This window comes from Pseudophryne corroboree, chromosome 1 (genome assembly GCF_028390025.1).
Source record: "Pseudophryne corroboree isolate aPseCor3 chromosome 1, aPseCor3.hap2, whole genome shotgun sequence".
Classification (NCBI taxonomy): Eukaryota; Metazoa; Chordata; class Amphibia; order Anura; family Myobatrachidae; genus Pseudophryne; species Pseudophryne corroboree.
In genome coordinates, this window is record NC_086444.1 from 59,029,598 (window position 1) to 59,044,924 (window position 15,327).

Below are 15,327 nucleotides of genomic sequence, written 5' to 3' on the forward strand. Positions count from 1 at the left end.
CTGAGTGTGTATATACAGACTTCAGGATAGCCTCCTGCTTTTTATCAGCAGGCTCCTTCAAGGTGGCCGTATCCTAAGACGGCAGTGCCACCTTTTTTGACAAACGTGTGAGCGCCTTATCCACCCTAAGGGATATCTCCCAACGTGACCTATCCTCTGGCGGGAAAGGGGGAACCCACGCTACTTTACACACTTCATTCATTCATCTGATGGGGGAACAAAACACTGGCTGCTTTTTCTCCCCAAAAATAAAACCCCTTTTATGTGGTACTTGGGTTCATGTCAGAAATGCGTAACACATTGTTCCTAGTGGATTGTGTATATGTCTCAACCTCGTCGACACTGGAGTCAGACTCCGTGTCGACATCTGTGTCTGCCATCTGAGGTAACGGGCGCTTTTTTGAGCCCCTGATGGCCTTTGAGACGCCTGGGCAGGCGCGGGCTGAGAAGCTGGCTGTCCCACAGCTGTTTTACGTCATCCAGCCTTCTATGTAAGGAAAAGTAAAAAGATGTGTAAGTGCGCAGCCAGCAGCAGCTGGTATGGGGATGGTCAAATCCCAGAATATATTGGAATAAAAAGCACAAGGTACCAGCGCTGGCTGTAAGAATTATATAAGGACGGTTTGCTGAATAAAATGTCAATTTATTAAACCATTTAAAAAGACAGGTGTAAAATCCCGTTATTAATCTAAATAACACTTAAAATATATAGTATAATAATTCCCCCTGGGTATAATCACTTTTACATCCACTCTCCTCTGGGACAAGTATAGATTTTGTACGGCTAGGACAGTCTCCAGGTAGCATTCACTGTAGCAGTAGATAATTACCGGTTTCCACAGAAGAGATGTTTGATGGCATCAGCTTTAGGAAGAGTCCATTGCTAGCTGTTTATGTGGATCCGGTTCTTTATCCTTGTGGAATGGATTCCCAGTGATAGGAGCAAAGTCCAAATAAGTGCCGAGAGTGTCAGAGTCCCAATGTGTCGTGGAGTGGTGCCCAGGTGGGGTAAAAGGCTCAACGCGTTTCGCTGGCAACAAGGTGATCCAGCTTCCTGGATATACAGCTACACTGTATATTGGGTCTCTATTTATACCCTGCTTCATGAGTTGATCAACAACACCTGTCTGGTGCTTAATTAGAAAATGCAGCAAACCGTCACAAAATATAACTTTAATAATATCCTTATTTACACAAAGATCTGCTCTTATATACAGAGCAAATCCCACCTCAAAACGAGTATTTATACTTAACTTATACATGAAATTAGATTTGAATGAAACCGGTCACGTGACATGAGAGAACACGTGATCGGGAATCTAAACAATCCCATTGGTCCAGTATAACATGTGATCTTAGTCACATGATCGGAGACTCAGTCATCCCCTTCTCAGAAGGTACTGTTCATAGTTTCTATGCTCAGAAGGATCTTTTTGGTGCACGTGACCCCGAGTCTCCGATCACGTGACTGTCTAATCATTGGTTCACAGTAGTCACATGATTTCAGTGACGTCATAGGAGGAAAATCCCCTTCATAGAGGGTACTAGCTGGTCTTTTCGATACCTGTGATTTAGTTACATATCTCACAAATAGCATGACTATAGTTAACAAAGGAGATACATTGTATACAAGTCAGATAGGGAGAGATATAAGTATATATAGAGAGGAAAAACGTATTGGGCCTATTATATAATATATTTGTCAGGTTTTTCTCGCAATTCACTCGGTCCAGGACGTTTCTTATTTACAACTAACCACTATAGCTATTAGTACATATAAACAGGATTTCTTTATATATTTCTCAATACATTATGTGTTACAGATAAAGAAAACAAATAGAACACAGAGATATGAAAATAAAAAAAATGAAAAAATGAATAATGAATGTGAAGCACATTTTAAAATGTGATTATAATTCTATAAGATTTGATTTCTACTAATATACACATATATATGTATATATACACACATGACTGCATGTACATACACACCTGCACATTGAGACATAATATACACACCTAAATAGGTGTACCCACAGATAATTTAAATAATTTAAACCACTGGTTACATGTGAAGGTACTCGGTTGTTAATTGAACCTTTATAGTACACGTTTTCGTAAGGGATTTATTATTTAGTATTAAATAAACGTATACACATGTGTATATAATCTCCAAAACAGGAGTTGATATCACCAATCGGGCAATTAGATAGATAAATAAAATAAAAATATATAAATAAATAAAAAACATCATTTGTACTGACAGTCATCTCAAAAATGGGATTTTAACCCATTTTATTTCATCAAACGGCTGTATGTAAATTTAAGTTTTTAGATTTAAGTTTTTAGATTCTCCCAAGAAAACCTATAGAGCCTATAAATTCTGATGGTGTGCATAAAGAGAGGAGATGGAAGGTGTTGGAACAAGAGTTCTAGAACAGGGGTAAGCATAAACCTCCAACTAGAGGACCGAATTTAATTCAATTGCTTCATTCAGTCCATCTGGATGTAAAGAGTTAAACTTTAACATCCAGAAGACTTCCCTCCGACAGAGTTTATTAAATCGGTCTCCTCCCCTATCCGTAGGGGCAATATGTTCAAGACATATTACCGAGAGACAAGCAGGATTGTTATTATGTTCATTGTAATAATGTCGTGATACACTGTGAGCCATGTATTTGCGTATTATATTCCGTCGGTGTTCCATAAATCGCGTGTGTAATGGTCTTGTGGTTCGTCCCACATAATTTAAACCGCATCCACATGTCAACAAGTATATCACGAATTTTGAATTACAATTTAAAAAGGATCTCAACTGGTATTTTTCATTAGAAGATGGAATGAGAATAAAGGTAGTTTTACGTTCCATATGTTGACACATTGTGCATCCACTTTTGCCGCACCTATGGAAACCCGAAGGTTTCTTGGTCAACCAATTTGAGTCGTTTTTATTTTTCTCTACTATTGGGATTTTGAAAAAACTAGGAGCCAGTATAGTATTTAAAGCCCTATTTTTCCTATAAATCACTTGTGGTTTATTTGGCAGAAGGTTCCCAAGAATGTTGTCATGTTTCAATACTCTATAATTTCTTTCAATTATTGTTTTGATCTCTTTCGCACAGTTATTATATTTGCAGATAAAGGCCATCTCTCTCTCTTTTCTGTCATATTTTTCCATCTTATTTGAGGAGGAGGGACGTAACAGGTCTTGTCTGTTCATGTCTAGGACCTCTTCTAAAGCCTTTTTCAAAAGATTTGGTGGGGTAGTCTCTATTTCTAAAAGATTCCAGAAGTTCATCAGCTTGTATTTTGAACGTCTCTATATCGGAACAATTGCGTCTCAGACGCATTAGTTGTCCCTTGGGTATGTTATCTTTCCAAGGTGTGTGGTGGGCACTTCTATAATGTAGGTATGAGTTTGTGTTAACTGGTTTGACAAAATTAGATGTGGTTATTTGATTGTCTTTGATCTGGAGGGTCACATCCAGGAAATTCATACGGCTCCTATCATAGGAGTGAGTGAAAGTGAGATTATGTGAATTGGATTGGAGACTGGTGACAAAAGAGGAGGCAGAAATGGAATCCCCATCCCAAATGATAAATAGGTCGTCTATATACCGACCATAGAAAACCAGGTTCGCTACCCAGTCAGTGCACCACACATGGGTGTCCTCAAGGTCACCCATGTATAAATTAGCATAACTGGGAGCGAACCTGGTCCCCATGGCGGTGCCGGTGAGCTGTAAATAATATTTGTGATTGAAGATAAAATAGTTATGTGACAAAATAAAGGTGATACATTGTGTAAGGAAATCCTGGTGTTGTTTATCAAGTGTAGAAGTCCTATTGAGTAATTTAGAGATGACTTTGACGCCCAGATTGTGAGGGATATTGGTGTATAGTGCTTGTACATCCAGTGTCAGGAACGCATATGTATCCTTCCACTGGATGTTCTGTACTTTGTTTAGAAAATCTTTTGTGTCTGATAGGTGTGATTTTAATGACGTGACATGTGGTTGAAGAAAAGAATCGATGTAAAAGGAAAAATTGGAAGTGAGGGAATTGATCCCAGAGATGATGGGACGGCCAGGAGGTGCAGTGAAAGACTTGTGTATCTTGGGAAGAAAATAAAAAGTGGGAGTGGTGGGGAAGTGTGGGAATAGGAATCGTAATTCTTCTCTGGATATGACCCCCAGACCAAGACCATGATCTAATAAGATCTTAAGCTCCTGTGTAAATTTTAAAGTGGGATCTTGAGTGAGAGTGGTATAAAATTGTTTGTTTTCTAGCTGACTCAAGGATTCCTGCAAATAATAAGACGTATTCATAATAACTAGGCCTCCACCTTTATCTGCCTCTTTAATTGTTATAGATGTGTCTTGTGTTAATTCTTTAATAGCTCGTTTCTCCTGTCTGGTAAGGTTTGATGCAGATTTAGATGAGAATCTGGAATCATTTTGTCCCACTAGTTCTTTGAAGTCTTCCAGTGTGATCTTATAAAATGATTCTATACAACTACTCTTAGCCGAAATGGGAAAAAATTCCGACTTTACTTTAAATTTTGACTCCTCTTTTTTTATATCATAAAGTTTTTATCTCATTCCCTCCTGAATCAGTGGGTACATGGTTCTCCTCCCATAGTTCTTCTAATGTTGTGAGTAGAGGATAATCAGAACTATCCAAGATAATGGGTATCGATTCATCTTTCTTAAGTGTTAAACTTATTTGGCAAAATACCTTTTTCTGCAAAGGGTACGAATAATAAGAATTTACTTACCGATAATTCTATTTCTCGTAGTCCGTAGTGGATGCTGGGGACTCCGTCAGGACCATGGGGAATAGCGGCTCCGCAGGAGACAGGGCACAAAAATAAAGCTTTAGGATTAGGTGGTGTGTACTGGCTCCTCCCCCTATGACCCTCCTCCAAGCCTCAGTTAGGATACTGTGCCCGGACGAGCGTACACAATAAGGAAGGATATTGAATCCCGGGTAAGACTCATACCAGCCACACCAATCACACCGTATAACTTGTGATCTGAACCCAGTTAACAGTATGACAAACGTAGGAGCCTCTGAACAGACGGCTCACAACAATAACAACCCGAATTTGTTTGTAACAATAACTATGTACAAGTATTGCAGACAATCCGCACTTGGGATGGGCGCCCAGCATCCACTACGGACTACGAGAAATAGAATTATCGGTAAGTAAATTCTTATTTTCTCTAACGTCCTAAGTGGATGCTGGGGACTCCGTCAGGACCATGGGGATTATACCAAAGCTCCCAAACGGGCGGGAGAGTGCGGATGACTCTGCAGCACCGAATGAGAGAACTCAAGGTCCTCCTCAGCCAGGGTATCAAATTTGTAGAATTTTGCAAATGTGTTTGCCCCTGACCAAGTAGCAGCTCGGCAGAGTTGTAATGCCGAGACCCCCCGGGCAGCCGCCCAGGATGAGCCCACTTTCCTTGTGGAATGGGCCTTGACAGATTTAGGTTGTGGCAAGCCTGCCACAGAATGTGCAAGTTGAATTGTGCTACAAATCCAACGAGCAATCGTCTGCTTAGAAGCAGGAGCACCCATCTTGTTGGGTGCATACAATATAAACAGTGAGTCAGACTTTCTGACTCCCGCCGTTCTTGAAATATGTATTTTCAATGCCCGGACCACGTCCAACAACTTGGAATCCTCCAAATCGTTAGTAGCCGCAGGCACCACAATAGGCTGGTTCAGGTGAAACGCTGACACCACCTTAGGCAGAAAATGAGGACGTGTCCGCAGTTCTGCCCTGTCCGTATGGAAAATCAGATATGGGCTCTTATATGATAAAACCGCCAATTCTGATACTCTCCTGGCTGAAGCCAGGGCCAGTAGCATGGTTACTTTCCATGTAAGATACTTCAACTCCACCGATTTGAGCGGCTCAAACCAATGGGATTTGAGAAAATCCAAGACTACATTTAGATCCCACGGTGCCACTGGGGGCACAACCGGGGGCTGTATATGTAGTACTCCTTTTACAAAAGTCTGGACTTCAGGAACTGAAGCCAATTCTTTCTGGAAGAAAATCGACAGGGCCGAAATTTGAACCTTAATGGACCCCAATTTGAGGCCCATAGACAATCCTGTTTGCAGGAAATGTAGGAATCGACCCAGTTGAAATTCCTCCGTGGGGGCCTTCCTGGCCTCACACCACGCAACATATTTTCTCCAAATGCGGTGATAATGTTGTGCAGTCACCTCCTTCCTGGCTTTTACCAGTGTAGGAATGACCTCTTCCGGAATGCCTTTTTCCCTTAGAATTCGGCGTTCAACCGCCATGCCGTCAAACGCAGCCGCGGTAAGTCTTGGAATAGACACGGTCCCTGCTGAAGCAGGTCCGGTCTTAGAGGTAGAGGCCACGGATCCTCCGTGAGCATCTCTTGAAGTTCCGGGTACCAAGTTCTTCTTGGCCAATCCGGAGCCACTAGTATCGTTCTTACTCCCTTTTGCCGTATAATTCTCAGTACCTTTGGTATGAGAGGCAGAGGAGGGAACACATACACTGACTGGAACACCCACGGTGTTACCAGAGCGTCCACAGCTATTGCCTGAGGGTCTCTTGACCTGGCGCAATACCTGTCCAGTTTTTTGTTGAGGCGGGACGCCATCATATCCACCATTGGTTTTTCCCAACGGTTCACAATCATGTGGAAGACTTCTGGATGAAGTCCCCACTCTCCCGGGTGTAGATCGTGTCTGCTGAGGAAGTCTGCTTCCCAGTTGTCCACTCCCGGAATGAATACTGCTGACAGTGCTATCACATGATCTTCCGCCCAGCGAAGAATCCTTGCAGCTTCTGCCATTGCTGTCCTGCTTCTTGTGCCGCCCTGTCTGTTTACGTGGGCGACTGCCGTGATGTTGTCCGACTGGATCAACACCGGCTGACCCTGAAGCAGGGGTTTTGCCAGACTTAGAGCATTGTAAATCGCTCTTAGCTCCAGTATATTTATGTGAAGAGACATCTCCAGGCTTGACCATACTCCCTGGATGTTTCTTCCCTGTGTGACCGCTCCCCAGCCTCTCAGACTGGCATCCGTGGTCACCAGGACCCAGTCCTGTATGCCGAATCTGCGGCCCTCTAACAGATGAGCACTCTGCAACCACCACAGAAGAGACACCCTTGTCCGTGGCGATAAGGTTATCCGCTGATGCATCTGCAGATGCGATCCGGACCATTTGTCCAGCAGATCCCACTGAAAAGTTCGTGCGTGGAATCTGCCGAATGGAATCGCTTCGTAAGAAGCCACCATCTTTCCCAGGACTCTTGTGCATTGATGCACAGACACTTTCCCTGGTTTTAGGAGGTTCCTGACAAGTTCGGATAACTCCCTGGCTTTCTCCTCCGGAAGAAACACCTTTTTCTGAACCGTGTCCAGAATCATTCCCAGGAACAGCAGACGTGTCGTCGGGGTCAACTGAGATTTTGGAAAATTCAGAATCCACCCGTGTTGTTGCAGCACTAGTTGGGTTAGTGCTACTCCGTCCTCCAGCTGTTCTCTGGACCTTGCCCTTATCAGGAGATCGTCCAAGTAAGGGATAATTAATACGCCTCTTCTTCGCAGAAGAATCATCATTTCGGCCATTACCTTGGTAAAGACCCGAGGTGCCGTGGACAATCCAAACGGCAGCGTCTGAAACTGATAATGACAGTTTTGCACCACGAACCTGAGGTACCCTTGATGTGAAGGGCAAATTGGGACATGTAGGTAAGCATCCTTTATGTCCAGGGACACCATAAAGTCCCCTTCTTCCAGATTCGCTATCACTGCTCTGAGTGACTCCATCTTGAACTTGAATTTTTGTATGTACAGGTTCAAAGATTTCAGATTTAGAATAGGTCTTACCGAGCCGTCCGGCTTCGGTACCACAAATAGCGTGGAGTAATACCCCTTTCCCTGTTGTAGGAGGGGTACCTTGACTATCACCTGCTGAGAAAACAGCTTGTGAATGGCTTCCAATACCGTCGCCCTGTCTGAGGGAGATGTTGGCAAAGCAGACTTTAGGAACCGGCGAGGGGGAGACTTCTCGAATTCCAACCTGTAACCCTGAGATACTACCTGCAGAATCCAGGGGTCCACCTGTGAGCAAGCCCACTGTGCGCTGAAATTCTTGAGTCGACCCCCCACCGCTCCTGAGTCCGCTTGTAAGGCCCCAGCGTCATGCTGAGGGCTTTGCAGAACCCTGGGAGGGCTTCTGTTCCTGGGCAGGGGCTGCTTGCTGCCCTCTCTTACCCCTTCCTCTGCCCCGAGGCAGATATGACTGTCCTTTTGTCCGCTTGTTCTTATAGGACCGAAAGGACTGCAGCTGAAAAGACGGTGTCTTTTTCTGTTGGGAGGGGGTCTGAGGTAAAAAGGTGGATTTTCCGGCAGTTGCCGTGGCCACCAGATCCGATAGACCGACGCCAAATAATTCCTCCCCTTTATACGGCAATACTTCCATATGTCGTTTGGAATCCGCATCACCTGACCACTGTCGCGTCCATAAACTCCTTCTGGCAGATATGGACATCGCATTTACTCTCGATGCCAGAGTGCAAATATCTCTCTGAGCATCTCGCATATAAAGGAAAGCATCCTTTAATTGCTCTATAGTCAATAAAATACTGTCCCTATCCAGGGTATCAATATTTTCAGTCAGGGAATCCAACCAGACGACCCCAGCACTGCACATCCAGGCTGAGGCGATGGCTGGTCGCAGTATAACACCAGTATGTGTGTATATACTTTTTAGGGTAGTTTCCAGTCTCCTATCAGCTGGATCCCTGAGGGCGGCCGTATCAGGAGACGGTAACGCCACTTGTTTTGATAAGCGTGTGAGCGCCTTATCCACCCTAGGGGGTGTTTCCCAGCGCGCCCTAACCTCTGGCGGGAAAGGGTATAATGCTAATAACTTTTTTGAAATTAGCATTTTTCTATCTGGGTTAACCCACGCTTCATCACATACATCATTTAATTCCTCTGATTCAGGAAAAACTACAGGTAGTTTTTTCACCCCCCACATAATACCCCTTTTTGTGGTACTTGCAGTATCAGAGATATGCAAAGCCTCCTTCATTGCCGTGATCATATAACGTGTGGCCCTACTTGAAAATACGTTTGTTTCATCACCGTCGACACTAGATTCAGTGTCTGTGTCGACCGACTGAGGTAAAGGGCGCTTTACAGCCCCTGACGGTGTCTGAGACGCCTGGGCAGGTACTAACTGGTTTGCCGGCCGTCTCATGTCGTCAACTGATTTTTGTAATGTGCTGACATTATCACGTAATTCCATAAACAAAGCCATCCATTCCGGTGTCGACTCCCTGGGGGGTGACATCACCATTATCGGCAATTGCTCTGCCTCCACACCAACATCGTCCTCATACATGTCGACACACACGTACCGACACACAGCAGACACACAGGGAATGCTCTTATCGAAGACAGGACCCCACTAGCCCTTTGGGGAGACAGAGGGAGAGTTTGCCAGCACACACCCAAGCGCTATAATATATATGGGAACAACCTTATATAAGTGTTGTTCTTTATAGCAGCTTAAATATATCAAAATATCGCCAAAAAAGTGCCCCCCCTCTCTGTTTTACCCTGTTTCTGTAGTGCAGTGCAGGGGAGAGTCCTGGGAGCCTTCCTCACAGCGGAGCTGAGCAGGAAAATGGCGCTGTGTGCTGAGGAGAATAAGCCCCGCCCCCTATTTCGGCGGGCTTTTCTCCCGTAGTTTTAGATAACTGGCATGGGTTAAATACATACATATAGCCTCAATGGCTATATGTGATGTATTCTTTTGCCATAAAGGTATTCAATATTGCTGCCCAGGGCGCCCCCAGCAGCGCCCTGCACCCTCCGTGACCGCTTGGTGTGAAGTGTGTGACAACAATGGCGCACAGCTGCAGTGCTGTGCGCTACCTTCATGAAGACTGAAGAGCCTTCTGCCGCCTGTTTCCGGACCTTCAATCTTCAGCATCTGTAAGGGGGGTCGGCGGCGCGGCTCCGGGACGAACCCCAGGGTGAGACCTGTGTTCCGACTCCCTCTGGAGCTAATGGGGTCCAGTAGCCTAAGAATCCAATCCATCCTGCACGCAGGTGAGTTGAAATTCTCTCCCCTAAGTCCCTCGATGCAGTGAGCCTGTTGCCAGCAGGACTCACTGAAAATAAAAAACCTAAAAACTTTTTCTAAGCAGCTCTTTAGGAGAGCCACCTAGATTGCACCCTGCTCGGACGGGCACAAAAACCTAACTGAGGCTTGGAGGAGGGTCATAGGGGGAGGAGCCAGTACACACCACCTAATCCTAAAGCTTTATTTTTGTGCCCTGTCTCCTGCGGAGCCGCTATTCCCCATGGTCCTGACGGAGTCCCCAGCATCCACTTAGGACGTTAGAGAAATACCTATTAAGGTCCACATAAAGGTCAAAAATATTGGGACCGCTTGTTGGTGAAAATTTGAGTCCCTTTTCTAATAAGGAAAGTTCTGATTTCGACAATACTTTATCTGATAAATTAAAAACGGTGGGTTTGGATCTAGATATTGGATTGATTAGAACCTCCTTGGATTTTTGCGACCTCCCTCCTCCTCCTCTGCATCCTCTGTGCTTAGATCTCTGTTTCTTTTGGGAGTGCCTCGTTGTTCGGTGTCTGTTATCCACCTGACATAGGTTTTTGGTCGTGCTCCTAAAAAAGCACCCTTTTGTTCATAGTTCTCAGTGGTTCTAGGGGTTTGTCTTTCACTACCTTTCCCCATCTCTGATCTAGGATTCCTATATCTATTCACATTTGATCTTAATGGTGAATCTATATCACTATCTTGTATATCCATTAATGGCTGGAATCTATTGTGATTTATAAAATCTCGTTGTCTAGAAGTATATTGATCTCGTCTTTGTGTTCTATAAGTACCCCAGTAAGTATTTTGTTTATATTGAGTGGGATTTTCTGTGGATTTTTGTTTCTGTCTATACGTACGTACTGAATCATTCTCGTAATCATACAGATCACGTTTGAACTTTTTCTGTTTTGTCTCCATGAGACTCTGCTCAAATTTTATGACTCTCTCATTTACAGCTCTATCTTTCCTTTCAAACTGTTCATCATTTTTATATTTATCCATAGTTCTATTAAGTTCTTCAATCTCCTTTTCAATCAAAGATACCTTATCATTCCTGTACCTGATAATCAGTTTCATTAGTTCCAGGGAACAATTATCTAATAATTGGTCCCATTCTTTCTGATAATTAGGATTATCATGAAAAATAGATGATTTGAAAAGTCGAAGACCTCTGGGGATCATTTTCTTATTTACATACTGTTGTAAGTTAACACTGTCCAACCAATTTTTGGATTCAGTTTTAAGAAGATTTTCTAATCTATTGAAATCTCTGATCAAATCTGGTTTATCAGGTACAGCTGATTTAACATTAGAGTTCCCTAAATCGGACCAATAGGATTGTCTTCTATCATTACGTTCTTTAACATTAGAGAAACAGCTCATGGCTGCAGCACTTACGGACCAAACAATATAGAAAAGTAAAAAGATGTGTAAGTGCGCAGCCAGCAGCAGCTGGTATGGGGATGGTCAAATCCCAGAATATATTGGAATAAAAAGCACAAGGTACCAGCGCTGGCTGTAAGAATTATATAAGGACGGTTTGCTGAATAAAATGTCAATTTATTAAACCATTTAAAAAGACAGGTGTAAAATCCCGTTATTAATCTAAATAACACTTAAAATATATAGTATAATAATTCCCCCTGGGTATAATCACTTTTACATCCACTCTCCTCTGGGACAAGTATAGATTTTGTACGGCTAGGACAGTCTCCAGGTAGCATTCACTGTAGCAGCAGATAATTACCGGTTTCCACAGAAGAGATGTTTGATGGCATCAGCTTTAGGAAGAGTCCATTGCTAGCTGTTTATGTGGATCCGGTTCTTTATCCTTGTGGAATGGATTCCCAGTGATAGGAGCAAAGTCCAAATAAGTGCCGAGAGTGTCAGAGTCCCAATGTGTCGTGGAGTGGTGCCCAGGTGGGGTAAAAGGCTCAACGCGTTTCGCTGGCAACAAGGTGATCCAGCTTCCTCAGGAGCATAAATACACTGTATATTGGGTCTCTATTTATACCCTGCTTCATGAGTTGATCAACAACACCTGTCTGGTGCTTAATTAGAAAATGCAGCAAACCGTCACAAAATATAACTTTAATAATATCCTTATTTACACAAAGATCTGCTCTTATATACAGAGCAAATCCCACCTCAAAACGAGTATTTATACTTAACTTATACATGAAATTAGATTTGAATGAAACCGGTCACGTGACATGAGAGAACACGTGATCGGGAATCTAAACAATCCCATTGGTCCAGTATAACATGTGATCTTAGTCACATGATCAGAGACTCAGTCATCCCCTTCTCAGAAGGTACTGTTCATAGTTTCTATGCTCAGAAGGATCTTTTTGGTGCACGTGACCCCGAGTCTCCGATCACGTGACTGTCTAATCATTGGTTCACAGTAGTCACATGATTTCAGTGACGTCATAGGAGGAAAATCCCCTTCATAGAGGGTACTAGCTGGTCTTTTCGATACCTGTGATTTAGTTACATATCTCACAAATAGCATGACTATAGTTAACAAAGGAGATACATTGTATACAAGTCAGATAGGGAGAGATATAAGTATATATAGAGAGGAAAAACGTATTGGGCCTATTATATAATATATTTGTCAGGTTTTTCTCGCAATTCACTCGGTCCAGGACGTTTCTTATTTACAACTAACCACTATAGCTATTAGTACATATAAACAAGATTTCTTTATATATTTCTCAATACATTATGTGTTACAGATAAAGAAAACAAATAGAACACAGAGATATGAAAATAAAAAAAATGAAAAAATGAATAATGAATGTGAAGCACATTTTAAAATGTGATTATAATTCTATAAGATTTGATTTCTACTAATATACACATATATATGTATATATACACACATGACTGCATGTACATACACACCTGCACATTGAGACATAATATACACACCTAAATAGGTGTACCCACAGATAATTTAAATAATTTAAACCACTGGTTACATGTGAAGGTACTCGGTTGTTAATTGAACCTTTATAGTACACGTTTTCGTAAGGGATTTATTATTTAGTATTAAATAAACGTATACACGTGTATATAATCTCCAAAACAGGAGTTGATATCACCAATCGGGCAATTAGATAGATAAATAAAATAAAAATATATAAATAAATAAAAAACATCATTTGTACTGACAGTCATCTCAAAAATGGGATTTTAACCCATTTTATTTCATCAAACGGCTGTATGTAAATTTAAGTTTTTAGATTTAAGTTTTTAGATTCTCCCAAGAAAACCTATAGAGCCTATAGAACCTATAAATTCTGATGGTGTGCATAAAGAGAGGAGATGGAAGGTGTTGGAACAAGAGTTCTAGAACAGGGGTAAGCATAAACCTCCAACTAGAGGACCGAATTTAATTCAATTGCTTCATTCAGTCCATCTGGATGTAAAGAGTTAAACTTTAACATCCAGAAGACTTCCCTCCGACAGAGTTTATTAAATCGGTCTCCTCCCATATCTCTGTGTTCTATTTGTTTTCTTTATCTGTAACACATAATGTATTGAGAAATATATAAAGAAATCCTGTTTATATGTACTAATAGCTATAGTGGTTAGTTGTAAATAAGAAACGTCCTGGACCGAGTGAATTGCGAGAAAAACCTGACAAATATATTATATAATAGGCCCAATACGTTTTTCCTCTCTATATATACTTATATCTCTCCCTATCTGACTTGTATACAATGTATCTCCTTTGTTAACTATAGTCATGCTATTTGTGAGATATGTAACTAAATCACAGGTATCGAAAAGACCAGCTAGTACCTTCTATGAAGGGGATTTTCCTCCTATGACGTCACTGAAATCATGTGACTACTGTGAACCAATGATTAGACAGTCACGTGATCGGAGACTCGGGGTCACGTGCACCAAAAAGATCCTTCTGAGCATAGAAACTATGAACAGTACCTTCTGAGAAGGGGATGACTGAGTCTCTGATCATGTGACTAAGATCACATGTTATACTGGACCAATGGGATTGTTTAGATTCCCGATCACGTGTTCTCTCATGTCACGTGACCGGTTTCATTCAAATCTAATTTCATGTATAAGTTAAGTATAAATACTCGTTTTGAGGTGGGATTTGCTCTGTATATAAGAGCAGATCTTTGTGTAAATAAGGATATTATTAAAGTTATATTTTGTGACGGTTTGCTGCATTTTCTAATTAAGCACCAGACAGGTGTTGTTGATCAACTCATGAAGCAGGGTATAAATAGAGACCCAATATACAGTGTATTTATGCTCCTGAGGAAGCTGGATCACCTTGTTGCCAGCGAAACGCGTTGAGCCTTTTACCCCACCTGGGCACCACTCCACGACACATTGGGACTCTGACACTCTCGGCACTTATTTGGACTTTGCTCCTATCACTGGGAATCCATTCCACAAGGATAAAGAACCGGATCCACATAAACAGCTAGCAATGGACTCTTCCTAAAGCTGATGCCATCAAACATCTCTTCTGTGGAAACCGGTAATTATCTGCTGCTACAGTGAATGCTACCTGGAGACTGTCCTAGCCGTACAAAATCTATACTTGTCCCAGAGGAGAGTGGATGTAAAAGTGATTATACCCAGGGGGAATTATTATACTATATATTTTAAGTGTTATTTAGATTAATAACGGGATTTTACACCTGTCTTTTTAAATGGTTTAATAAACTGACATTTTATTCAGCAAACCGTCCTTATATAATTCTTACAGCCAGCGCTGGTACCTTGTGCTTTTTATTCCTTCTATGTAAGGAGTTGACATTGTCGGTTAATACCTTCCACCTATCCATCCACTCTGGTGTCGGCCCCACAGGGGGCGACATCCCATTTATCGGCCTCTGCTCCACCTCCACGTAACCTTCCTCATCCCACATGTCGACACAGCCGTACCGACACACAGCACACACACAGGGAATGCTCTGACTGAGGACAGGACCCCACAAAGTCCTTTGGGGAGACAGAGAGAGAGAGTATGCCAGCACACACCAGAGCGCTATATAATGCAGGGATTAACACTATAACTGAGTGATTTTTCCCCCAATAGCTGCTTATATAAACAATATTGCGCCTAAATTTAGTGCCCCCCCTCTCTTTTTAACCCTTTGAGCCTGAAAACTACAGGGGAGAGCCTGGGGAGCTGTC